This window comes from Mesocricetus auratus, unplaced genomic scaffold (assembly GCF_017639785.1).
Source record: "Mesocricetus auratus isolate SY011 unplaced genomic scaffold, BCM_Maur_2.0 Super-Scaffold_100010, whole genome shotgun sequence".
Taxonomy (NCBI): domain Eukaryota; kingdom Metazoa; phylum Chordata; class Mammalia; order Rodentia; family Cricetidae; genus Mesocricetus; species Mesocricetus auratus.
In genome coordinates, this window is record NW_024429194.1 from 49,388,147 (window position 1) to 49,414,302 (window position 26,156).

General features: G+C 42.1%; 1 pseudogene; it reads left to right on the forward strand.

Moving 5' to 3' along the window:
• The first annotated feature begins 2,639 nt into the window (after positions 1-2,639).
• LOC121142961 overlaps positions 2,640-26,156 on the forward strand; it is a 41,125-nt pseudogene continuing 17,608 nt past the window's right edge.

Here is a 26,156-nt window from a genome sequence, read left to right on the forward strand (position 1 = left end):
TGGAAGTGCCAACTCCTACACCCATTCTGGAAATCAATACGGAGATTTCTCAGGAAAATGGGAATCAATCTACCACAAGACCCAGCAATTCCACTCTTAGACATATATCCAAAAGATGCAAATTCATACAACAAGGACATCTGTTCCACTATGTTCATAGCAGCATATTTTTTTAATAGCCAGAACCTGGAAGCAACCTAGATATCCCTAAGCTGAAGAGTGGATAGAGAAAATGTGGTACATTTACACAATGGAGTATTACTCAGCAGAAAAAAAACAATGGAATCTTGAAATTCACAGGTAAAAGGATGGTACTAGAAGAAACCATCCTGAGTGAGGTAACCCAGTCACAAAAAGACAAACATGGTATGTATTCACTCATATATGGATTTTAGACATGGATCAGGATAGTGCCAGTCTGCACTTCCACTGACAGAGAGTCTGAGAAACAGGAAAGAACCAAAGAGAGATATGCATGTTACCCCAGAGAAGAGGAATGAGGCAAGGTCTCCTGAGCAGATTGGGAATACGGCGAAGGGGTGGGGGGAGAGTGGGAGCTGGAAAGAAGAGAGGGGGAGAAGAGGAAGAGAGAGTAGGTCATGTGGGAGAGGAAGTTTGAGTGGGGGTTAGAATATGGGGAGAATAGGATGAGAAATACCACAGCAGAGGGAGTCATAGGTTAGAAGAGAGATCTGGCACCAGAGAGACCTCTAGTGATCTAAAGGGATGACACCAACTAGCAAGCTAAGCAATAGTGGATAGACCACCCTAAATGTCCATTCCTGATAATGAACTTGACGTCTACACTATATGCCATCCTAGAACCTTCATCCAGTGACTGATGGAATCAGAGGCAAACACCCACAGTTAAACACTGAACTGAACCCATGGAACCCAGTTACACAGAGAGAGGAGCAATGAGCAAATTGACAAAGAATGGGCTGGCCAAACCAGCAGAGACAGATGATCTGAACAAGCGGGAGCTCTTGGAACCCAGACTGACAGCTGGGAGGCCAGCATGGGACTGATCCAGACCCCCTGAGTGTGAGAGTCAGTGAGGAGGCTTGGGCTACCTATGGGGCCCTGGGCATACAAATGGACTTCGTGTGTCCATAACACAAAAAGGGATGCCCTGTCAGCCTGGACTATTAGGGGAATGCCTGGACCCTGCCCTGAGTGAAATGACAGACTCTGGATATTCCCTATGAGGAAGGAAGTGGGGATAGGGTGGGAGGCTGGGGGGAAGGGGAGGTGCAGGAGTAGGGGAGGGAGAGGGAACTCGGATTGACATGTGAAGCAAGCTATTTAAAATTAAAGTAATAAAAAAAAATTACAAGCACTAGATTGCGAACCATATGTGCCCATGTTCTTCTCAACACCTTGTGTATTTTCTATTAACAAATGGGTTTAGAGAGAGAAAGGAATTTTTCCTTTAATGTTGTTTTTTGAGCCTGGGTTGGCAGCTCACATCTGTAACCTTCCCATCTGAGAAACTGAAGTAGGAGAGTTTCCACAAATTTTTGGCCAGCCTGGGCTATATAGTGAATTCCATGACAACCTTGGCTACAGAGTAGACCTCTTTCTTTCTCCCTCCCTCCCTCTCTTTTTTCTCTCTCTCATCTGTCTGTCTCTCATCTGTCTGTCTGTCTCTCTTCCTCTCTCTCCCTCTCAGTCTCTCTCTGCCTCTCCGTCTCTGTCTCTCTGTCTCTGTCTATGTCTCTGTCTCTCTCTGTCTCTCTGTCTCTCTCTCTCTCTCTCTCTCACACACACACACACACAGACACTCACACACTATTTTTGTCTTGTAGAAGCAGCTAGAACAGAAGACCATGTGTTGTTCCTGGGGAAATGCTAACTAACCCACATGTTCCTAGCAGCCTTGTCCTTGGAGGAACTGGGAAACTGCAGACCATACACAGAGGCTCACAAGGTGTCAGCGTTGCTGTCCTCACCCTTGCTTTCAATGTTGCTGAGTTGCATCACAGCATGATGGGAGGAATTAATGCTCTCTGTCTTTATCTCACCAATAACAGGTCCTCATGTCCTAAACGCTCTCTCAACAGCTGCTGAGTTGTAAGTAGATTCATGCTTTGTAATCTCCACTGGCAGAGATACCTGTTTAGTCAATGATAAATCACAGCCCAATGAGGACAGGCCCAGAAAGTTGATATCCTGAGTTCAATGTGGGATAAATAAAACATGGAGGGTAGAGAGATGGACAGGTGGGGAGGTATCGTCTTTCTAGATGGACTCTTGAGTTTGGCTGTTTGTTCTAAGTTAACCTATTGGGCAAAAACCCATAACCTTACTGAAGGGAATTCTGCCCATAGATGAAGCATCAGCCACGCCCATTCACACCATGAGACAGGCTACCCCTGCCAGGCAAGAGCCGGCTTCCTGCAGATTCTTCTGGCCACAGCCCTTTTGTGCAGCTTGCCAAAACTAAGTCACGAGCTCCCTCTGCCGAGTGTGTGCTGATAAAACAGAATCTGAAACATTTGCATTCATAGACATGTAAGCCATTATAAATTGTAATGTTTCTATAGAGAGAGACTCTGACGGAGACTGAATCAGGATGTACTGTTAAAATAGAGACGTGCTAGCTGTACCTTTCTGGTTTGCCAACGAGATTTTCAAACATGGCTGCTGGTAGGTGACACTTCACGAGACCAGAAGTGTCATCAGGAGGTGCTTGCAAACACCTCTTTCCACATCTTCCTAGCACTTACTGTTGCTGAAATCACATTACTTATTACTTGCCTAGTGATCTCTTTCCCTATCGAGGTTCACTTAAGAGGAGACCTCATCTGTATTCTTTGCCCAGGATGTTGCACCCAGCGGATGCTCAGAATCAGTTACTTAATGAATGAAGCAGGTCAGAATTTATTTAGAGTGTCTGTAAGGATAATGGTTCACCTGACAATGATAGAAAACTGCTCACATAAAAACAAATACAGGTTTGGTAGTAAATAATAGAAATGAGAAAAGCAGGGCTGGAGAGACGGCTCAGTGGTTGAAACACTTGCCACACAGGCCTGAGGACCAGAGTTTGGATTCCCAGAAATGTACATGCTGGGTGGGTGTGATGGTTTGCCTGTCATCCCAGCTGTATAAGGCAGGGATAGATGATACCTAGAGCAAGCTGTGTATCAGGACGATTCACATCAGCTAGCTCTGAATGTGATTGAGAGACCCTGTCTTGAAAAACAAAACCAAACAAAACAAAAAACAAGAAACAAAAAAAGACATGTAGAAAATGTACAAATAATGAAGATTTGAGGAAACCTGTCCCCAGAGAACTTGATCTAGTGCTGTTTCTAAAATAAGCCTCAGGAGCTTGGGAAACTGTCTCAGTCAGTGTCTGGCATGAGGACTGAGTCTTGATCACTACTGTTCACAGGAAAGTCTGGGAGTGATGGTGAGTAACCACTATACTGAGGCAGGAGGATGCAGACTGAGGAGGACCCCTAGAGCTCCTTTCTAGCCAATCTAGACAACTGATGAGTTCCAGGTTCACAGAAAGACTCTGTCTCAAAAGGATGTGGAGAGCAACTGAGCAAGACCCCAGTGCCAACCTCTGTCCTCCACATATACTCACACACACTTGAACACATACCAACATATATGTACACAGACCATACTCACACATAAAACATGACCTCACAGTCGGGGTAGAGTAAGGACACAGAACCATTGTGAGAGAAACACAGGCAAAATCATTTATTGTTAATAATGTGTGTGCCTAATTGCCTCCCAGAGTAGAAAACAACCCACTTTTCCAACTTTACTGTTACAGAACTGCTTAGATCAGTTGAAACCTCCCTCTCTGTCTCTCTATCCTTCTGTTTTTGCTTTGACTCTGAAAAACTGATAGTTCCACAGTAAGTATTAATAATGTGAGGATTCTTCCTTAAAAAAAAAACAAAAAGAAAATCCTGTTGCCTTGTAACAACATGCATGGATTGTAGCACACAATGCTAAGAGAAATAAGCCAGAACCAGAAAAGCAATCACTGCATTATACAAAGAACCTGAAATTGTACAGAAGAAGCAGGGAATGGAATGGTGATACAATAGTGATTATCTGAGGTTGGAGAATGAGAAAATGAGATTCTATCAATCAAAGCTTACAAAATTTGTTATGCAAAATGAACAAGTTCAATAGATTCAACTTGGTTTCCACATCTCTCCACACTGCTTTGTATAAGCTTTTGCTGAGAGGGTAGGTCTTCTGTGAAACACCTTCTATCAGGCTGAAGATCAAGGACATAAATGACACAAGGACACAGAGTGACAAGTCCACTCATGTTATTGATCTTGGGGATGGATCCTCCTCTGCACACTATCTCCAGATACATCAATCACTGGTCAGTTGATTAGACATGCATGTGATTTTATGTCAGTAGCATCGCAATAATGTGGCCATTGTTTTAAGTTGAGCTCTTGATTGTAGCTGCAGAAAAAGTTTTGTCTTTAAATTGTGTCATTTAACCATCTGTCTCAAGAGGAGGGTTTAAAACGTGTTTACAGAGAATAAGTATAGATGGCTGAGATGTTGTACTGCAGGACTCCTGACTAAATATCTCAAGACGCTGATGTAAAAATGAAATGTCAAAGCCAGGATTTCAGAATTAAGACATCAAAGTGAGTTTTCTTCTAAGATGGGGTCATGCTGTCATTCACTTGGTGCTCCATGCCTCTGTCCGGGCACTTGAGTAACAGGACTGGCTCTGTCTCCTTAGGAAATCTGTGCCACGGCACTGGATACAGGCCCATAATCGACGCATGCAAGACTTTCTGTTTAGTAAATAGAAAGGAATGCATGGTCAAGTGCATTTTCCCCCAAATAAAGCAAAACGGTGTAGGAGTGGCTCCTTGTGTTCATAGCAGTGCTCATTTTTACTAATATCCTGTATTAGTGGTCCTTCACCTCTCATCCCAAGGTCTACAATTCCTGTCTTTCATTTCATCTTGCGCTGGAGGCTGACCTTCCCTGCCTGGGTGGTCAAACTGTGAGCATCTATCAGTTTGTCGTTGGCTATAAGTCAGTCCTTCCAAGAACTTGTTCTTGACCTGTTTGCCTAAGTTAGGGACCCTGCCTGGGTGCACATAGTCTCCTGAAAACACGATATGTGTCTGTGATTGATACAGCATAACACTGGTCACAGTATGGTCTAGTTGTCCCTGTACCACCCTATGTTTTTAATGGACTGACTATTTGACAATGGAGACTGTCTGTCCCCAGGATAGGGTTAGCATATTCTAATTGTAAAGCTACTCAATCATTAATATTAATAGAACTAACTGAAACGTATACAATATGTGGCTTTGTCTTTGTTTTTAAATAGTTGTACACAGGAAAAGGCTCTGTGGAATTTTAATACACATTCAGTCGTGGTGGGTCCTCCTACACCATCAGACGATCACTTCTGCAAGGTGAACTATGGAATCAATACCTCATAGATAAGATCAGAGCAATAGCTTATTACTATTAGTGGTATTTAAAATATTGTTAGTATCAATAATTAACATGGTTAATGTTTATTGCTATATGACAGGATTACCTAGTAAGAACTTTGTGAAGTTTACTAAATAATCACTGGTATTCTGAATTTCTTGTAAACTTGCTTTCATTAGAGTTAGCTTGGATATGTGGAAGTATAAGTGCTTTTCTTTTACAATGCCTTATGATATTGGTTCTACAGCTTCAAGTGTAGGCACCCAGTTAACAACAGAGTCCCCATGGAATTCTGATGGGCTTGCTTTGTTTTTCTCCATTAGGCTTCTGGTTGCTGTCAAAGTAGAGAAAATGGGGTGTGCTGTTTAAATCAAGAATAAATGGATTGGCAGAATTACCGGAAGGTGGTGATGTCAGTGAATGGTGAAGATGTTATGAAGTTGTTCAATACACGAGCAGCCAGTGACCTAGACTTTGGAAGAATCAATGGCTGCCCGAGTTGATGACTTTGACTGTGTCAACATGTTCCCTCTCCCATTCTCACTGTCTCTATATGTTCTACATATTCAGCCCAGGAGGAAATTGGGGAGGAGAAAGGAGGGTGACCAGGTACTGTGGTACAGCTGCGTGAGAGGTGTGCCTTCTATTTGTCCTGTAGCACAGTGGTGTGACTGCGTTTGACAATCAGTTGACTATTTCAGAATAACCAATAGAATCTTTAACATTCTCCATACAGAGAAACAATGTCTGAGATACTAGGTGCTAAACAATGACATGACCTTATCATGTATGTGCACTGCAATGCCACTCCATTTTACAAAGAGATGCAATTAGCACAACATACTCTGAAAATGTTAAGTGGGTAATTCTAGAAATAATTTATGTTTCAACATGCATGCCATTATGAATAGCATGAGGAATTCTCAGTATGCTCACCCCTATCTCACTTAGAATGTGAACCACCCCGTTGTCCAGTGTATCCGCACTGCATACAATATCTGCCCATCTGTCACTAAATAGCTGTCATGGTTATCAGATTGACTAGCACTGTATTGCAGTAACTGTGTTCAAATAACCATTACTGTACTTTGTAACAACACCAAGCACAGGTTTAGTGATGATATAGTTCAGACAAGCCAGTGAGTACTTTCAGGATACTTTTTTTTCAGGGAAAAAGTATGTTTAGTACTCGAGTATGTTGCTAAAATTTGCAGTAAGAATGACTAAGGAAAATGGAAAGTGTGTAAGAACCTTGCAAAGTTCAAGCTGCCTGTAGTCTGGGTACTGACAGGCATCGATGTCCCCTGAGTTTAGGGGGCACTACTGTAACTTCTGTCATTTTCTCTTTTTAAAGACAAGTCCTGAACTCTTCTCAGAAGTGGAGTTTCTGCCACTGGACCCAACCCAGGAGCTGATGTTTCCCCCAGAGCTGATGGTAAGGAAGACTGCTGCTCACCTAAAGGAGCTCACAGTCAAATGGCAGGAGCGGCCTTTTCCAAAGCTGATGGTGTGGCTGTCAGACCTCATCAGAGACCTGTCAGTGTGCAAATGATTTGGCAAAATGCGTAGATTGTTATGTTAGTGAACACCAGAATGAGTTACTGTGAGGTATTGGAGAGCCAATGGGAGCATGCGTTTCCAGGAGTAAACTACAACCAGACTTTAACTTTCAACTCTGGCTCCTGGTTAAGCTCTACTTCTAGGTCACAAAATTTAGCTTTTAGAAGATGCGTATTTCTTTCCTCTGTTTTAATAAAAATAGAGTGAAAAGAGATTAGAATTTTGTTCAAGCTCTCTCAAATCCCTGTTACGTTTTCCATAATAATGGCTGAGAAGCAGCCTCTCAGGACCAGAGAGTTTCATGGTGATAGAGTGACATGGATTTCCCCAGTGACACCGAAGGAACTCGTGGAACTTAAATTCAAGCATTCCCAGGTCCCCATTGTCATGGGCAACACCTCTGTGGGTATGTAGACACCCTGGGACAGCTCATGAGGGGAACAAGCTTCATGTTGGTTTCTTGTCAGGAGAACAGGTAGAAAACTTAATAATGTTCAAGAGATGTTACAGCAATAGAAAATTGCCTGCCCTATTGGAGCAGAGGCTGGCCCCATGGTAATCCAGCATTGGGTCTAGCCTATGCTTCACTGGAACAGAGGGTGGCCCCATGGTAAGCCAGCTGCAGTGCTAGCCTATGTTTCACTGAAGTAAAGGATGGCCCCAAGGTAGGCCAGCAGCAGGGTGCCAGTATTCTGGCTTTCTATCTGGGGACCACACTGGTTCTCCTCCTGAAACTGCTCCTTCTCTCCTGTCAGGGTGGGGTCTCTGTGAGTGTAATGCATTTTTACTGAAAAGGCAGTTTCAGCGTCTTCTGGTTTCCCACAAATTCCTAGTGTGGCTGACCATCTATTTGCATGGCCCCTAAGACCTTCTCCAAGTTAAGTGTGCCATGTCACACAAGTTTTAGGGCTACCATTTCCAAAAGTTCCAAAGTTTAATCTGCCTCTGCATCTGCTTGTGGTTTGCAATAAACATCCCGATAAAAGGGAACAACTTTCAGATGCCCAGAGTCATGGGTTTGACCATAATTCCAAGGTAGGAGAGTAGTTAACATCCTTGTGTTCTAATCTTGTGTCTCTTCCACAATCCCTTAGGGCCTGCAGTAAAGTTTCAAGGGGTCTTCCACCCCATCACAGTTTCCCCTGACAGAATTGAAGAGCTGTGTTGTCAGCCAGGACCATGACGGTGAGTTCTTCTGGTCCTTGTTTCCATGGAAATGCACGCATCAGGCCACCTGCTTAGTCCAGCAGCCAGTCGGGGAGAGACGCTTCTAGTTAGAATTCACATTCTCTTCAGGCAGGGTGAGGGCCTGGAGGGAGTCCAGGGGGAGTTCTCTGTTTCTACCACACACAGTCTGAGAAGTCCAATTGTCACTGGGAAACTTTCCTATCTGCAGTATCAGGGAACGAACAAATATTCTAGGAGGATCTGTGCCACCTGTGCAGAGCAGAAGATGAAGATGAATGAGACAGGCTGGCTGCTCTCCATAGCACAGCAAATGGAGGAGAGTTGGGTGTTAAGCAACTGCTGTCTGGCCTTTTTCATTCCTAGGAAAGGAATTTGGTTTAATGGCAGTGAGAAGCCACAGTCATTGTAGTGTGGGTTTGGGATAACATTCCCCAAATTCATACTTGGGGATGACGTATAGTATCTCTGAGATCTTGGGACATGACTGAACTGAGTCTCAGTGTAGCCATCTGTGAAGTGAGCCTATTAATATCCTGTGGTTAGTTTTAATATATGGAGTTTTTTTATTCTAGTGTAATATGGCATAAACTCAGTATTCATGAAATCTAACTGTCATGATCTCTACCTCTAATACCACATTAATTAACCCTCCCACACATCACTGCCACCACCACACCCACATCCATCACCATCGGTGTCTCTGTCATGATCATCATCACTACCACAGTCACACCACCATCACCACCATCACTCATAGGCACAACAGCACGGATCCAATATAAAGATTCCCATGCCTGTCGCTTTGGTCTAACATTGCAAGGCCATCAGTGATCACAAGGCATTACTTACACAGACTTTATTACAGGGCTGACCCTAGGTGCTAGCCTCAGCCTGGATCAGGTGAAGCACATTCTGGCTGCTGTGGTCCGGAAGCTCCCAGAAGAGAAGACACAGACGTATGGTGCCTTCCTGAATCACCTGAGAACTCTGGCCGGCTCCCAGATCAGGAGCATGGCTGTATGTATGTGGCAAGTCAGCTTGGGCATTGTGTTCTCTGGTGACTGTAACCAATGGCTCCTTTGTGTTCTTTAAACACAGAAAAGACCAGCTCTCTGGAGCATCACTCACTGGGTATTCGGTGCTTGTGCATTGTAACTATGTAACAGAGTGAAATACCTGCTTTTTAAAATCTTTAGGGGGCCACATTGTGACCAGACATCTGGACTTGGATCTGAATCCCATCCTGGCTGTGGGGAACTGCACCCTCCACTCTCTGTCCACAGGTTAACAGCAGTTTTGGCGTGGGGAGTTATTAAGCTTCATTTATTTCTCTCACCTCTGGGGAGGTAGGAAGCCCAGTCTGGAAAAGAACTGTTCACTGTAACATTACTAATTGCCTTCCCTTTCTAAGGCTTAGAAGTTCATCAGTCTGTCTTAAAACTATCTACCAGTTTTTCCATCTGTTTCGTCTTGAAACCTTGATCTATCAGGGGCCAAACTATTGGACCTGGAGACCTGCTGCTGTCCTTACAAATGTGTTTGGCTGCATTTATACCTGTCCTGGGATTGTGTTAAGTGTTTTTTCCCACCTCCATGGACATGTGTTGGTTTATGTCCAGATGTAAGCTGATAATTGGCGAAAACATTAAACTCTGAGAGCCGCTGAGCCCCTTTGTTGGGGACACTCTCCCTGGCTCATGGGTGTTTGACTCCCATGTCATCCATGCTTTGGGTTTCTACTCTGTCTTCATTGAATGCTCACCAATATTTTAAACTGAATATTTATTTAGCGTCATGCTGAGATTATCTAGTTGACTATTATTTTTGAAATTCAGTGCAAGAATATTCTCTTATTCCAATTTTTCTAATAATTTTAGGAAATTTTTATAATTGCTTTTCTACGAATATATAGAGGCTTCATTTAAACTGTGAGCTAGGTTTCTGTTACATACATCGTGAAACATCAGCTCCTAGCATTTAAACTTCTAAGTAGTCTTAAGGAGGAAGAACTAAATTCTGAGTTTCAATTTAATAAAACACCTTTGAAAGAACTCCTGTCATGAGAAGTAAGGTTGGATGAGAGACAAAAAGCCTTTTATGTTTTTTTTTTATTGTTATATTTTCCTGTGGCTTTAAACTGTTCCTACCTCCAGTCCATTGACTAAAGGACTGAAATTGTTTACATGCTGACTTGGGTGGGCCAGACCCAAATAAAATAGCACTCAGTGGTGCTAAATTCACTGAAGGGATTTTTTATTTACCGCTGGAGATAATAGGTTTCCTGGTTATAGACCAAAAAATGGAATGGTTGTGCATTGACTTGATCAGGTATCAAAAGGGATATTAATACCTGCTGTCTCATGGAAAGCCCTAGGCTATTGGGAAGAGGATGCTAAGTTGCCTGTTCTTTGGGAATCTCTGGGTGCTGTTGTCTCTAAGCAAGGAGATGGTAGGTGGGAATAATTGTTTGAACTGAGGTGAAGAAAGCAGAGGCACAAGCCCTGCTGAGGAATGTGGACTATAATGGATGACAAACTGGAATCACATCCTAGTGATGGCTTTCCACGGGGCTGTCTGTGGATGGCTGTAAGTTAGAGGAAGAATTGCAAGGGGGCACAGACCTGCACAGGGTTTTGCTGAACACCACTCAGATACTATATCTTCGCATCTGTCTGTATAACACTGAGAAAATCCTGTTCCTACATTTGATTTTCTTGTCTGGGTTAACTGCCCTCCACAAGATGATGGCAGCCACTGCTGTATTGTGAAGCGAGTCATTGCAGGAAAAATGTTTTGTGAGGTGCCCAGTGATTGAGAGGCATGCTGGGGAGAAGTGACAGTGTTTAGTAAGGCTACTCATATGCAGGCATCTTTCACCTGCTCTCTCTTATCACAGGGCTATGTTATTGTTGCCTAGAGACAATACAACTGGAAAACAGTTCTCTGAAAACCATTTTCTGCTTCAAAGGAACTTGGGCCTTATTGTTCTCATGACCCTCATGCTACAGTCAAGCCAATTACACTAGAATCCATGACTGTCTGCCTTGTATAGAGATCAACACAATAACTTTAAATAGGGGGGAAGGGGTGAGGGGAATTTGATCAAAACTCATTATACAGGGCTCTCAAAGAATTAATAAAAGTACGTTAAACAAATAAATACAGGAAGTCTTTGCCTGGAGATACTTTAAGGTTGTCTTCTTGTGGCAGATGAAAATAAATAAGAACCAATAGGCTGTATTAAATTTTTGAGATGAGGAACTTGAAGTCATATATAAATGATATTTTTCTACCAGGTAACCAAAAGTGATAAAGTAAAGCTAATTGTAGATACTTCTAGTGAATAGCAAATAATATAATTCTTTGTTGAATCAGCTGATATATTTGAAAACTTCTGCGCTCTCCTATCTTTCTTCTTTCTGAAAATCATAGCAGTTGCCAGCTTTCTTTCTATTAAGACGATTTAATAATAAAATTATATAACTTTTAAATTATAAAATAATCATGAATAATGTTGCTCACTGTCTCATTTAAATTAGCGCTTGACCTGCTGTTCTGCTCTCAGAAGTCATCCTCCTGTGGGGTGACAGAGGCTGTGCCACGTCTGCTCCTGTCTGTGCCTGGCAGATGCCACCAAGCAACTTTGGGGACATTTGCAGGAATAGGCATTGGTTCAGACTTTTCCTGCTTTGAGTTTTGTCTTTTCTGTTTTATTTGACTACTTTCATTGTTGTATTGGTGTATATGACCCTTGCCCTAGACCCTTAGGAAAGAAGGTCTGTCTATGTGGACAAGGTTGAGAAAATAGTATTTGGAAAGTTGGAAAATTGCTAGTGATTGGAAAATAGTCTTCTGAAACAGAGATGGTGGCAGTCAGTGATATTCTGATTTCATGTGGCTTATCACATCATGTAGGCAGATATGTATCTGCAGGTTCCTGTCTGCGCTCAGGTGATCATTAGTTTTCCAGGACTCTGAAAGGGTAAATGCTGAAACAACTCCAGACTTCAGAGTAGAGATGCTTGCTGGGAAGTGTACCAGCTTCCTCCCCTAGAGCATTCTGGAAGATTTTAAATGTCTACTCTCATTTTCCTCTGCAAGACCCAGGGCGATATCCTAGTCTGGCAGACAGGTATGAGAGTGCTTTAGAAGATGTACATTCAAAACATTACTGGAGAACATTAACCCACCTGGTTAGTGTGTGTGTGTTTGTGTGTGTGTGTTCTTGTGTGTGTGTATGTGTTTGTGTGTGTTCCTGTGTGTATATATTCTAATGTGTGTGTGTTTGTGTGTGTGCGTGTATGTGTGTGTGTGTGCATGCATGTGTTTGTGTGTGTTCCTGTGTGTGTGTATTCCAGTGTGTGTGTTTAAAATCAAAGGGGTAGAGCAGTGGTGGCACACGCCTTTAATTCCAGTACTTGGGAGGTAGAGGCAGGTGATCTTTGTGAGTTCAAGGCCAGTCTGGTCTACAAAGTGAGTTCCAGGACTGCCAGTGCTGTTACACAGAGAAATCCTGCCTTGAAAACCAAATGACCAAACAGACAAACAAATCAAAGACAGGACTGCAGGGCCTTTGCCTCCTGGAGACAAATTGCCTTCCAGTGTTCATTAAAACATCAAAACTAGATTGAGAGTATACAGTTCAGTGGTAGATAATGGTCAAGGCCCTGAGTTTGATCCCTCGAAATCCCCTATTAAAAAGAATCCTGGAAAATATTAAAGAAAAATGTCTGGTTTTGTCTTAAAGTCTTTTTTGTTTTTTGTTTTTGTTTATTTGTTTGATTTAGTATGGCTTCAGCCCATGGACATAAACAAGCTGGCTGTTGCTCCATGCAGCCTACCCTGGCATTGTGGCTTGAGAACCAAATCAAAGGCTAGTTATGAGATGGACCTTGTCATTTCAGATGACAAGGGCACACCTCTGCCCCTAGAGGCCATGGAACCACAGTGCTAGATATTGCAACAGCTGGTAGTTTTTTTGTCCCTGTATTGGGATACTTTCCTTTCCAAGTCCTTCCTGCCTATGTGGTTTTCTTCAGATTACATTTTATTGTGAAAGCATACAAGTGTACTAAGGGCTTTTCCAGATTTCCTGATGAAGCCTGACTACTAGAGAGTGTAGAACTCTCCATAGCTTTGTTCATTTGTTTGTTTTTCAAGACAGGGTTTCCAAGAGTAGTAGTGGTTGTCTTGGAACTCCCTCTGCAGACTAGGCAGGCCTCAGACTCAGAGATTCATGGGCCTGTCTCACAATGCTTGGATTATAACCATGTGTCTACCTTTCCCATACCTTTCAAATGGAAGTTTCTGCCATAACATCATAAAAATATAACTGGATAAGATTTAATGCGTATTTCCTTGAACTTATTGTCAAGAACTTGGACCCAGAGTTTTAAGTGTGGAAAGGGAAGAGATTTTAAAACTGCAGTGCATCCGATTTGCAGGCAGAGTTGTTATAAAAAGTTACATCATGGCACAGTGAACACTGGAGGTGTTGTAGGTCCCTTGAGCTTTGGGGTTCAACATGTTCAAAAATTTACATCTGCCAAATTGCTTTGGAACTGAACATTTTGAAGGTTAAAAACAGCTACCTTTTCTCCTAGTTTACTGTGAAATACCACACTCATAGTGTGTGACTTATGGAGATCCTTATTGCCCTTTGGCAATGTATTCCATTTCAGGGAGTAACCAAAGTCAAGTGATGAACATTCAGATCATCTGTAGAAAACTGAAAGGCTTCTCAGCTGTTGATATTGAATGGGTTTGTCATGCTGGGTTCTGAGACAATGTTTGGGGAGCAGTGTGTCTCCCACATAGATATAAATACTGTTTTCTTTTCCATGGTCTCTCTCTATTTTTCTGTCTCTGTCTGTCTGTCTGTCTGTCTGTCTGTCTCTCACACACACACACACGCACACACACACACGCACACACACATACACACACAAAAGCATCTGAGTTTCTAGAGCATATTCACCTCTCACAACAAATACTTCTCCCAAATTACCTACTTGCTTTGGAAGTTCATTTACATCACCCTCACAAGCACAAGGTCATCAAGTGGCAGAGAGGGGTTGTTTGGCATTGCGGTCCTTGATGAGGTGGACCCTTGCTTTCCAGCTACTGTTGTGAGGCAGAGATGGCAAGGTGGGAATTGCAAAATGTGAACCTCATAACTGCAAGCAAGGAAGAGATGGGTATGCTCCCCAGTGGGCTAAAACCTGCTGATCCACCGTCTCCCAGTACCAGCTGGCTGAGACCCACGCCCTTGCTGGATATTCTGCATCCAGACTGTGCACTGTGACTTGAGATCACCTGACTGAGAGACTCTCCAACTTTACTTGTTGTGTCTTTACCCATGTAACAAACAGAAGGAGGCAGCCGAGTGCGCTGTCAAGCTGATGGTTCCAGCTGGCTTGTGCTTAGATAAATCACTTTCCACATTTGGCTGTCACAGGCTTGAGAATTTCCTCAGTGCTTTGGCAGACCTAGCACAGCAAAGTTTCAGAAGGTTTTCTTCACAGTTGTGAAATGTTCCATTATTTACGGTAAAAGGTGTTAGCATTAATAATAGAAAGCTCCAGGAGCCTTATAAATCCCTGTGAACACATTCACTCAGTGTCCAAGCCTATAAGTTACCTAGAATTTTGTTGTCAGGATGGAAACAGAAAATCTCTGAGAGTATTCTATAAAAAACAAAAATGAGATGTGGGTAATTTTTCACTCAAATAGTGGACAAGCTAAGAGCCTAATGTACTATGATTTCGGTACTTTTTCTGTGAAGATTTTTTTTCATAGAAATCAATATCTACCTCTGCAGTACGTGAGAAAACATGCCTTATGATTCCTTATCATCTGTTTTTCTTTTCCTTGCCAGTCAGGTATTAAGGAGGAGGGGGTGGTTGTCAGGGAAGCAGAGCAGTTGGGATCTGAAGAGCACATATCCTGTGACTTTCCTACATTCTCCATAGAAATATAAAAGTTAGATGTTGGTTCTTTATTAAACAGAATGTAGTCCCAAAGCAGCTTTCTCAAGACGCAATTGGGTGTCCTGGCATGCACCTTTCTGGTATTAAGCATGCCACCGGTGAGGCCATCTACTGTGACGACAAAACCGGGAGCTTTTTCTGGCCTTTGTAACCAGCTCAAGAGCACACGCCAAGATTGTGTGAGTGTCCTCACCCACAGTTAGGAGATTCTCCCCATGTCTAACTCTGCTCTGTTAGTAGACAGTAGTGGTGTGGAAAGGGTAAACGGAGGCTTGGTGACACCCACACTAGAGATGAAATGGGATTGGAACGTAGGATTCCTCACAAATGTCCTGCATAGAGTCATTTTACTGTGTCCCTGTGCTTGGTGGAGAATTGTTAGAGCAGTTACCTCCCCAACTCCTTATTTCCCAACAGCCACATTTTCAGTGTCTGTGGGCCGGGAGGCTGCCCTGAGAAGCTGTCTGCTGTCTTCCTAGGTCCATAGACCTGTCAGAGGTGCTCAGCCTGCCAGGCATGGTGGACATCATTGCTGCAGATCATCTTCAGGAAGCAAACACCTTCGCCACAGAGACGTTCCTGGCCACAGATGAGGTATCACCTTTTTGCTTTCTCTTTGAACAACTTTCCGAGTTAATGGCACCTCATAGAGATAGTGTCTAATTTGTCATACCATGAAGAAGAATTCAGTATTCTTGAGCAGTAATTATGAACTACTGATATATAATAGATATGAATTGAAGTTTATTCATTTCCCACTTGCATGAAGCTGATTGGTTATGTGAGCTGCTTTCAAGGCTGGGGGTGCATGTGACTCAGCTGTTGGAGTGCTTGCCTGGTGTGCAGGAAGCCCCAGGATCCATCCCTGCCAGCACCACGTAGACTGGACGTGGTTGTGTGTTAATCTAATACCCGGTGGTCGGAGCCAGAATGATTAGAACTTCAGGGCCATCCTCAGCTACTTAATGAATCTGAGGCTAGCCTGTCTTTAAATAAAAGAAATAGACATTTCTGTGTTTTATATTATTATATAAAATATATAATATAATTGAAAGTTTCAAGTGATTAACTTTGGCTATGGGATCTCAGGCTACTGCAATACAACAAAGACAGCATTCGGTACACTGTGTGGGTCATCTTGTCTGTGCCATGATTGCAGATTCTGAGACACACGCAAAACAAGTCACAAAGTGAGTGAAGGTTGTCTACCAAGAATTGGAGCCTCTGATCCTAACGATTGAGGTATGAGATCAAGTCGACCAAAGAGCAGGTGTGACTGGCATGACTGTTACAATGCTTTGGCACAGGGATAAGAAAATCTGATGCAGTGTCTTCCAGAACACAGGGAATCCATGGGCTCCAAGTGTGAGCATCAGCAATTCCTCAGGATCCAGGTTCTTTCTGTCTCCTCTCTGCCACTCACAGCAGAGCTTCCTCCCCTGAGTCCTCAGAGAGGGCAGCTGGAAATCTTGTGCTCTCTGTTCATGTTTGTGAGGAGAGCTACACGATTGTCCCAGTGCTCCAAACACAGCTCCTGAGATCCAGATCCATTTGTCCACGTCTTTCCCATGTCTGTCTCTGGATTAATGACTGACCAGATGAATGGAAGTGCTGTTGTCACACTGAATGGGGTTGGTTAGATTTTTTTAAGTGAATGGGTTGTTAGGGTGTAGAGACCTAAACAAGGGTATTAGCATGATTTGGAAGAGGAAAGATAAGAGTGCTGAGTGGGCACTTGGGGCTGCTGGGGAGTAAAAACATAGCTCTGATTCAGTGTCTTGTGCTTTGTCAAGTACACGGTGGGAACTGACAAGATATTCCATATAGGCACTACTTCACTATTCTATTTTTTCAGTTTTTTAAATTTAAATTATAAACAATCTTGTTTTACATGTCAGTCACAGTTCCCTCCCCTCCACTTCTCCCCTGCCCCCCAACAACTCTCTTCCTCTTTCTGCTCCTCAGATAGCGTGAAGCCTTTCTTGGGGGATCTTCATAGTCTGTCACATCATTTGGAGCAGGGCCTAGGCCCTCTGCCATGTGTCTAGGCTGAGAGAGTATCCCTCTATGTGGAATGGGATCCCAAAGTCCACTAGTATACTAAGGATGAATACTGTTCCAATACCAGAGGCCTTATAGATTTTCCAGGCCTCCTAACTGACACCCACATTCAGGAGGTCTCGTTCGGTTCTATGCTGGTTTCCCAGCTATCAGTCTGGGGTCCATGAGCTCCCCCTTGTTCAGGTCATCTGTTTCTGTGGGTTTCTCCAGCCTGGTCTTGACCCCTTTGCTCATCACTCCTTCTTCTCTGCAACTGGATTCCAGGAGTTTAGCTCAGTGTTAGGCTGTGTGTGTCTGCTTCTGCTTCCATCTGCTACTGGATCAAGGCTCTAGGATGGGATTTAAGGTAGGCATCAATCTCATCATTGGGGAAGGGTATTTAAGATAGCCTCTCCAATATTGCTTAGATTCTTAGTTGGGGTCATCCTTTTAGATCTCTGGACATTTCCCTAGTGCCAGATTTCTATTTAAACCTATAAATAGCACGCTGTATTATGATATCTCTTTTCTTACTCTCCTCTATTCTTCCCCTGACTCAATCTTCTAGCTCCATCATGTCCTCCTCTCTCCTCCTCTTCTTCCCTTCTCTTTCTCCTAACTCCCTCTCCCCTCCCCCATGCTCCCAATTACCTCAGGAGATCTTGTCCTTTCCCCTTCTCTGGGGAACCATGTATGTCTCTCTTAAGGTCATCCTTGTTTCCTAGCTTCTCTGGCAGTGTTGATTGTAGGCTGATAATCATTTGCTCTATATCTAAAATCCATATATGAGTGAGTGCATACCAGGTTTATCTATTTGTGACTGGGTTACTTCACTCAGGATGGTTTACTAGTTTCATCCATTTTCATGTGAGTTTCAAGTTTCAATTGTTTTTTCCCCACTGAGTAGTACTCCATTGTGTAAATGCACTGCATTTTCTTTATCTATTCTTCAGTTGAGGGCCATCTAGGTTGCTTCCAGGTTCTGGCTATTACAAATAATGCTGCTATGAACATAGTTGAACAGGTGTCCTTGTTTTTATGAATTATGTACCCTTTGGGTATATGCCTAAGAGTGGAATTGCTGGATCTTGTGGTAGACTGATTCCCATTTTCCTGAGGAACTGCCATAATGATTTTCAAAGTGGCTGTACGAGTTGGCATTCCCAACAGCAGTGGAGGAGTGTTCCTCTTTCTCCATATTCTATCCACCATAAAATGTAGTTGGTGTTTTTGATTTTAGCCATTCTGACAGGAGCAAGATGGTATTTCAGAGTTGTTTTGATTTGCATTTCCCTGACAGCTAAGGATGTGGAATAATTTCTTAAGTGTTTTCAGCCATTTTAGATTCCTCTATTGAGAATTCTCTATTTATTACTGTACACCTCTTTTTAATTGGATTATTTGGTGTTTTGGTGACTAGCTTCTTGAGTTCTTTGTATATTTTGGAGATCAGCCCTCTGTCAGATGTGGGGTTGATGAAGATCTTTTCCCATTCTGTGGGCAGCTGTTTTTTCTTGCTGACTGTGTCCTTTGCCTTACAGAAGCTTCTCAGTTTCAGGAGGTTCCATTTATTAATTGTTGATCTCAGTGTCTGTGCTACTGGTGTTACATTCAGGAAGCAGTCTCCTGTACCAATTCGTTCAAGGGTACCTCCCAGTTTCTCTTCTAAGAGGTTCTGTGTGGCTGTATTTATGTTTAGGCATTTAATCCATTTGGACTTAAGTTTTGTGCATGGAAATAGATATGGATCTGTCTACAATGTTTTAAGCCAGCATCCAGTTATGCCAACACCATTTGTTGAAGATGATTTCTGTTTTTCCGTTGTTTAATTTTAGCTTCTTTGTAAAAATTAGGTGTTCATAGGTGTGTGGGTCCATATCATGGTTTTCAATTCAATTCCATTGGCTTACCTGTCTATTTTTGTACCAATACCAAGCTGCTTTCAGGACTATAGCTCTACAATAGAGCTTGAAGTCAGGGATGGTGTGCTGCCTGAAGTTCCTTTATTGTACAGGGTTATTTTGGCTATCTTGTGTGTTTTGCTTTTCTATATAAAGTTGAGAATTGTTCTTTCCAGGCCTGTGAAGAATAGTGCTGGGATTTTGATGGGGATTGCATTGACTGTGTAGATTGCTTTTGGCAAGATTGCCATTTTTACTTCGTTTATTCTACCTATCCAAGAGCATTGGAGATCTTTCCATTTTTTGGTATCTTCTTTAATTTCTTTCTTTATAGACTCAAAGCTCTTGTTATACAGGCATTTCACTTGTTTGGTTAGTGTTACCCCAAGGTATTTATGTTGTTTGTGGCAATTGTAACGATTGATGTTTCTCTGATTTCTTTCTCAGTCCATTTATTGTCTGTATATAATTGGGCTACTGATTTTTTTGAGTTAATATTTTATCCTGCCACTTTCCTGAAGGTGTTTATTAGCTGTAGGTGTTCCCTGGAAGAATTTTTTGGGTCACTAACATAAACTATCATATCATTTGCAAATAGTGAATGTTTGACTTCTTCCTTTCCAATTTGTGTTCCCGCAATCTCTTTTTGTTGTCTAGTTAGAACTTCAAGTACAGTATTGAAGAGATATATGGAGAGAGTGAACAGTCTTGTCTTGTTCCTGAATTTAGAGGAATCATGTTGAGTTTCTCTCCATTTAGTTTGATGTTGTTTGTTGGTTTACTGTATATTGCTTTTATTATAATTAGGTATGTTCCTGTTATTCATGATCTCTCCAAGACCTTTATGGTGAAGGGGCGCTGGATTTTGCCAAAGGCTTTTTCAACATCTAGTGAGTTGATCATATGATATTTCTGTTTCAGTTTGTTTATATGGTGGATTACATTGATGGATTTTTTATGTTTACCCACCTCTGTATCCTTGGGTTAAAGCCTACTTGATCATGGTGGATGATATTTCTGATGTGTTCTTGGATTCGATTTGCTAGTATTTTATTGAGTATATTTGCATCAATGTTCTTGAGGGATACTGGTCTGTAGTTCACTTTCTTAGTTGTGTCTTTGTGTGACTCAGGTACCAAGGTAATTGAAGCCTCATAAAAAGAGTTTAGGTATGTTGTGTCTTCATTCTCATTGAATTTTAGGATATGTTTAATTTCTTTCTTTTTTTCTTCCTTGACCCAAGAATGATGCAGTTGCACATTGTTCAATTTCCAAGAGTTTGTAGGGTTTCTGCAATTTGAGTTGTTGAATTCTAACCTTAAAGCCTGGTGGTCTGATAAGAAACAGGGGGTTATTCCAATTTTTTGTACCTGTTAAGCTTTTATATATTGCCCAGTATGTGTTCGATTTTAGGGACAGTTCCATGTGGTGCTGAGAAGAAGGTATATTCTTTTGTGTTTGGATGGAATGTTCTATAGATGTCTGTTAAATCCAATTGGGTTATATCTTCTGTTAGTTCCTTTGTTTCTTTGTTAAGTTTCTGTCTGGTGGTCCTGTCTAGTGGTGAGAGTGGGGTGTTGAAGTTTCCCACTATATGTGTGTGAGGTTTTATGTGTGATTTGAATTTTAGTATTTTCTTTTACGAATGTGGATACCTTTGTATTTGGGGCATAGATGCTCAGAATTGAGACTCCATCTTGATGGATTTTTCCTGTGATGAATATGTAATGACCTTCTTCATCTGTTTTGATTTATTTTAGTTTGAAGTCTAATTAGATATTAGGATTGCTCTGCCAGCTTGTTTCTTGGGTCCATTTAATTGGAAAATCTTTTCTCAACCCTTAACTCTGAGGTATCATCTGTCTTTGAAGTTGAGGTGTGCAGCAGAAGGATGGTTTCTATCTTCATATCCATTCTGTTAGCCTATGTCTTTTTTTAGGCAAATTAAGATCATTGACAGTGAGGGAAATTAATGACAATTGATTGTTAATTCTTGTTTATTTTGAATTTGTACTTGTTGGTGGTATTGTGTGTGGACTCACCCCCCTTTTTCTTTTGGCTGTTGGTAAAGTGGGGTTATCTATTGCCTTATTTTTCTGAGTGTAGTTAACTCCCTTGGGTTGGAATTTTGCTTCCAGACCTTTCTGTATGGCTGGATTAGTGGATAAGTATTGTTAAATATGATTTTGTCAAGGGATATCTTGCTTTCTCCATATATAGTGATTGAAAGCTTTGCTGGGTATAGTAATCTGGGCTGGCATCCATGGAGAGAAGGCCACAGACAGGAACAGATCTGAGGGTGAATCCTTTATCAGGGTCTCCACTTGGCCTTGAGTGTGTGGCCTGTCATGTCTTATTCCTAGGTACATGGTACTTGGTTCTGGAAATCTCTCTTAGTATTTTCAAATTAAAATAAAGTCATGTGAAGGCTGTAGAGATAACTCAGAGGTTAAGAGACCTGGCTGCTCTTCTAGAGGTCCTGAGTTCAATTCCCAGCAGTCATATAATGGCTCAAAACCATCTGCAATGAGATTTGGTGCCCTCTTATGGCCTGTAGGGATACATGCAGACAGAACACTGTATACATAATGAAGAAATAATTCTTAAAAAATAAATGAATTCATGTGAAAGGAAAAAATGCTTTATTGTTTTTCTGGCTAGTTTGAAATTCAAACTCCCTTTTCAGTTTTTTCTTTCATTCATTTCATGGTGTTCTTGGCTACTTTGTATATTCTTTCCCTGAAAAATTTGTTTTTGGGTTATAATTAGTGTTGAAAGAACTTATTTGAGTAATGATTCATCATATTTTGGTTGTAATGTTTACCGGTGTCTAAATATCCACTCTACCCCATTATGCTAAACAGACAAATGAAAGTTGTGCATAGCACTTTTCCCTTCCTATCTTATCCTCAACTAACACATGCCTAATTGCTTGCAGAAAATACCAGACACTGGTCTTGCACGAGAGTCAACTTTCCTTTTGACATAGGTCAAGCGCTCCTGTGTCACTCAGCTGCCAGTATGAGTCAGGGAGCTCTGCTCAACTCTCAGCACACTGTAGTCCTTAACCACCTTTCTGACAAGGAGTTTGGGAAATTGACTCAGAGTTGTCCAATGGACAATCAGCAACTGGGATTGTGGTACCCAGGCAAGCCTTATGTGAACCGTCAACCCATGGCTGGTGGCCCCTGGTGTGCCACTGCCCTGTGTGAATGAAAATCTCATGGCCTTGAAGAAGGAGCTTGAGTCTGGCAGGCAGAGCCTACTCATTAGTGGTTTTAGCTAGCACTTACACGGCACGTATGTCATCCGTGTCTTTTACACGTCTCACTTCACAGTCAGATTTATGTGTGCCTGGCACAGATGATGCCCAGAGAGGCCTACAGTCACACACTAGGAAGTGGAGGAAATGACCGTGGAGAGATGACTAGTCTGGGTCTGAGTCAGTTAAGTGGCCTTGGATACCGAGAGAATTGTTAATCCCAGAGAAACATCTGCATTGAATACAATAGTTCCATTCAGGTTCCCTGAGGTAGTAAGCATTTTCTGAGCAGGCTCAGTATCTTTAGACTCCCTGGGCACACTGGAGAATCTCTGAAGCTTGGCTTTCAGCTTATCTTCCCAGGGCCAGTGGGAGAGTGCCTGGATTCCTTCCACAAGGGGGATGCTACCCAGACCTGATCATTTCACACAGCACTTGGCACTCCCAAGGGGAGGTTTTCTAACCCAGGATGCCTGATTTTCTACTCTCTGCAGGAAGCTATACAACACAAGTCCTTCTTTGATTCAGAAAGGAAACTGGCGTGTGGGGATGTTGATGAAGCATTCAAAATGGTTGATCAAATTCTTGAAGGTAAAACTTCCTTTAAAATGGAGCAGCTGGGAAACATTCAGGGCATGTCTAGTTTAGGGCTTCCTTTGCCTTCTAGAAATCATCCACAGCCTCAGTGGATTTTGCTCGTGGAGCATAGGTCCCTGGCTCACACCACCTTTCCCTGTGCCTCTGATGGAATCACATGTGGTGTAAGGGCATCATCTCCTCCAAGCCCAGCCTGTCCTGTTACTGTGACTTCCTTCTTATTGTTGCAGGATATAGTCACCAAATACAGAATTCTGACACAGTACAGTTCAGTTTCAAAACGATAAACACAAAACTATCCTATCCTGAAAACTAGGCAGAGAAAAGGTCAGTGCCTGCTTTGCAAGAAAGAGCACTTTAAGTACACTTTGTTATTTCTCCTCAGTAACCATGGTGACTGGAGGAAGGGGTACAGAACTTTTGTGCTGTAGTCAACTCAGAATTCTGTATTTGGATTCAGCCAGGTTGGTGGTCACTCAGCTTCTTAAATCTCTGGGTTCACATTTTCTGCTAAGTTTGGGAAATATTCAACCATTACTTCATAAATACTTGATTTCAGTGACACAAGGTCAAAGTCCCTTTACTTTGTCACATGGTTTATGAGACTCTCCTTTTTTTCTAATCTATTCATTGCCTTTTTCAGATTTGTGTGTTTTTCTGAAGGGATTCTGTCATCCTAGGCTTCTCTCCTCAGGTTTCATGAGGCTGTTTGTTTTTCCTATAGCTTCAAAATTATGTAACCAGCACATCTTTTGATGTTCTCTTGGAGGTTGAGAAAAAAAGGGGAAATGAGAAATATCTGTTCTCTCAAGCTTTAGCACCTAATTAACAAGAAGCAGTTAGGACACAGTATTGGAAAAGAAGTGGCAAGGCACTAAACGCACTAAATCAAAAAGAACATGAGTGGAGGATTTAGGAGAAAGCAGAGTGTGGTGATGGCCAGAACCACCCAGGAAATCCTACAATAAGACACATTGATTTTCCTCTGTACTGGGAGTGAGGTTTTATTGCTTGTGGGTGTTTTGGGATTTCTGGCTTCTTCAGAACCAACATTGACACACATGAGGTGCATGATGGTGGTTACCCTGAAAGACACTTGCCAATGGGATTCTTTACTTGTATCCTGAAGTCCTTACACACTCTGCTTTTCCTGTCTACTCTTTAGGAACTTCTGTCAGTTTATAGTGTGTGTGAGTGTGTGTGTGTGTGTGTGTGTGTGTGTGTGTGTGAGAGAGAGAGAGAGAGAATTTAGAAATGGATTTATTTGGTACAATATACATGAAATAGAAATGCAATATGGGAGATTTGTACAGAGAAGATACCCTATTATCTAGAGAACAAAGGGAAAGTCAGGGTTTGTTGGTGAAGAAAAGATAAAAGTTCCTACTTAAAAAATCCCAGGGGCGGGACCTGGAACTGACTTGTGAAGCAACCTTGTTTCTTATCTAAATTTAAACTGGAAAATAAAATTAAAAAAAAAAGAAAAAAATCCCAGGGGCATTGGCACCATCACTAGCAGGGCACAGATACATTCTGACTGGCATGTGTCATTATTTGGTAGATATTAATTAGAATAGTGTACTTACAGTTAGGCCTCATCACTTGGGTTGTACTTGGAAGATGGCTTTAAAATACATATACACAGCAAGTGTTTTCCCCAATGGTCTTTTAATGACACCTTCTTTGGATATGACATGAATGACTCCATTTTGCACAACTAACAGTCATACTTCTTAAATCCCTTTACATTTAAGTTTCAGATGACTAGATGTATTTAGTGGGAGGGATGGGGGAAGACGCAAAATATTTCATCTCATCTTGGAACTAGAAGTCTCCTGTGACAGATTTTTGACTCTAGAAACTCAGATCTCCTTTTGTCATGTCTAGATGTACACACTGACAGGCTCGAAAGTCCCCTCTACCTCTCTGAGTTCATACTGAAAGCAGAAGGTAGGTGTTTGTCACCTTCACTGTGTGACTTCTCTGTCTAGAGCTCACTTGGTGGAATTTCCTTGTCATGAAACAAAGGGAGTAGGTGGGAGAGACTCCCTGTTTTATTCAGTCAGCTTGTGACTTCTAAGTGAAATACATATAGGCGGTCAGGAACATTTTTATATGGAAACCCAAAGCATGCTTGTTGTGCCCAAAGGAGAGGATGGAGAAATTGATGTCTATGTGTCCACACAGATTCCCAGATACATTCAGGTAACATGCGGTCATTGTGGGTCGGGGGATGTGGCTCAATGTCTTCTGACAGCAAAATGTACCAAGAACAATTACAGGCAAAACAACATATTTAGTTCTAGTAGGCAAATGAAATTGGATATAACAGGTATATAGTTTCCTAGCTAGAAGAGGGTTTTTATTAAAGTAGGAGATGTCTTTGTGGATCCATAGTTTTAAAATCAGTTATGCAACCAGCAGGCATCTTTTGCTGTTCTCTTGTTGAGAAACAAAGGGAAATGAGAAATGCCTGTCCTATTGAGGTGATAGTACCCAACTGTCAAGAAGCAGTCAGGACACAGTATTGGAAAAGAAGTGGCAAGGCACTAAAGCCACTAGGTCAAAAAGAACATGAGTGGAGGATTTAAGAGAAAGGAGATTGTGGTGAGGGCCAGGAACACCCAGGAAATCCTAAAAAACAATGCCTTAGTTTGCTTTGTAGTTAGTGAAGTAATGGAATAGAGGCTGTCCCTGGCAGTTCTGCAGCACAAACACTACTCAATCATTCACTCACCTGTCTCTTCTGAAATCATCAGTTTCCGATGTCCATGTCCCAGGCACTCAAATGCAAGGAAGGAGATGATGCCTGCTGGATTGGACTAAGCATCGAGGTAAAAGTCAGGGAGCAAAGTGAAGGGATCTGAAAGCAGTGGGGAGGTACCAAGGCGGCAGAGGAGGAGGATGAGTTTGTGGATGTGAACAGGGAACTGGGGAAGGTCGATCACCAAGAGGGAACAAATGACTGCTCTTCCTCAGTTCTTCTGCTCCATTCCCTGTGTGACAAGGAGCCATTCTTCTTGGGGTCCCCCTCAATAAGAAAAAACAAACAAATGAATAAATAAAATGTTATCATACTTGGAAAGCCAAGACAAATAGGTCCTGAGTGTTACTTGTCCCAAACATTGATAATCTGTGCTATATGCTAATAGATTACATATG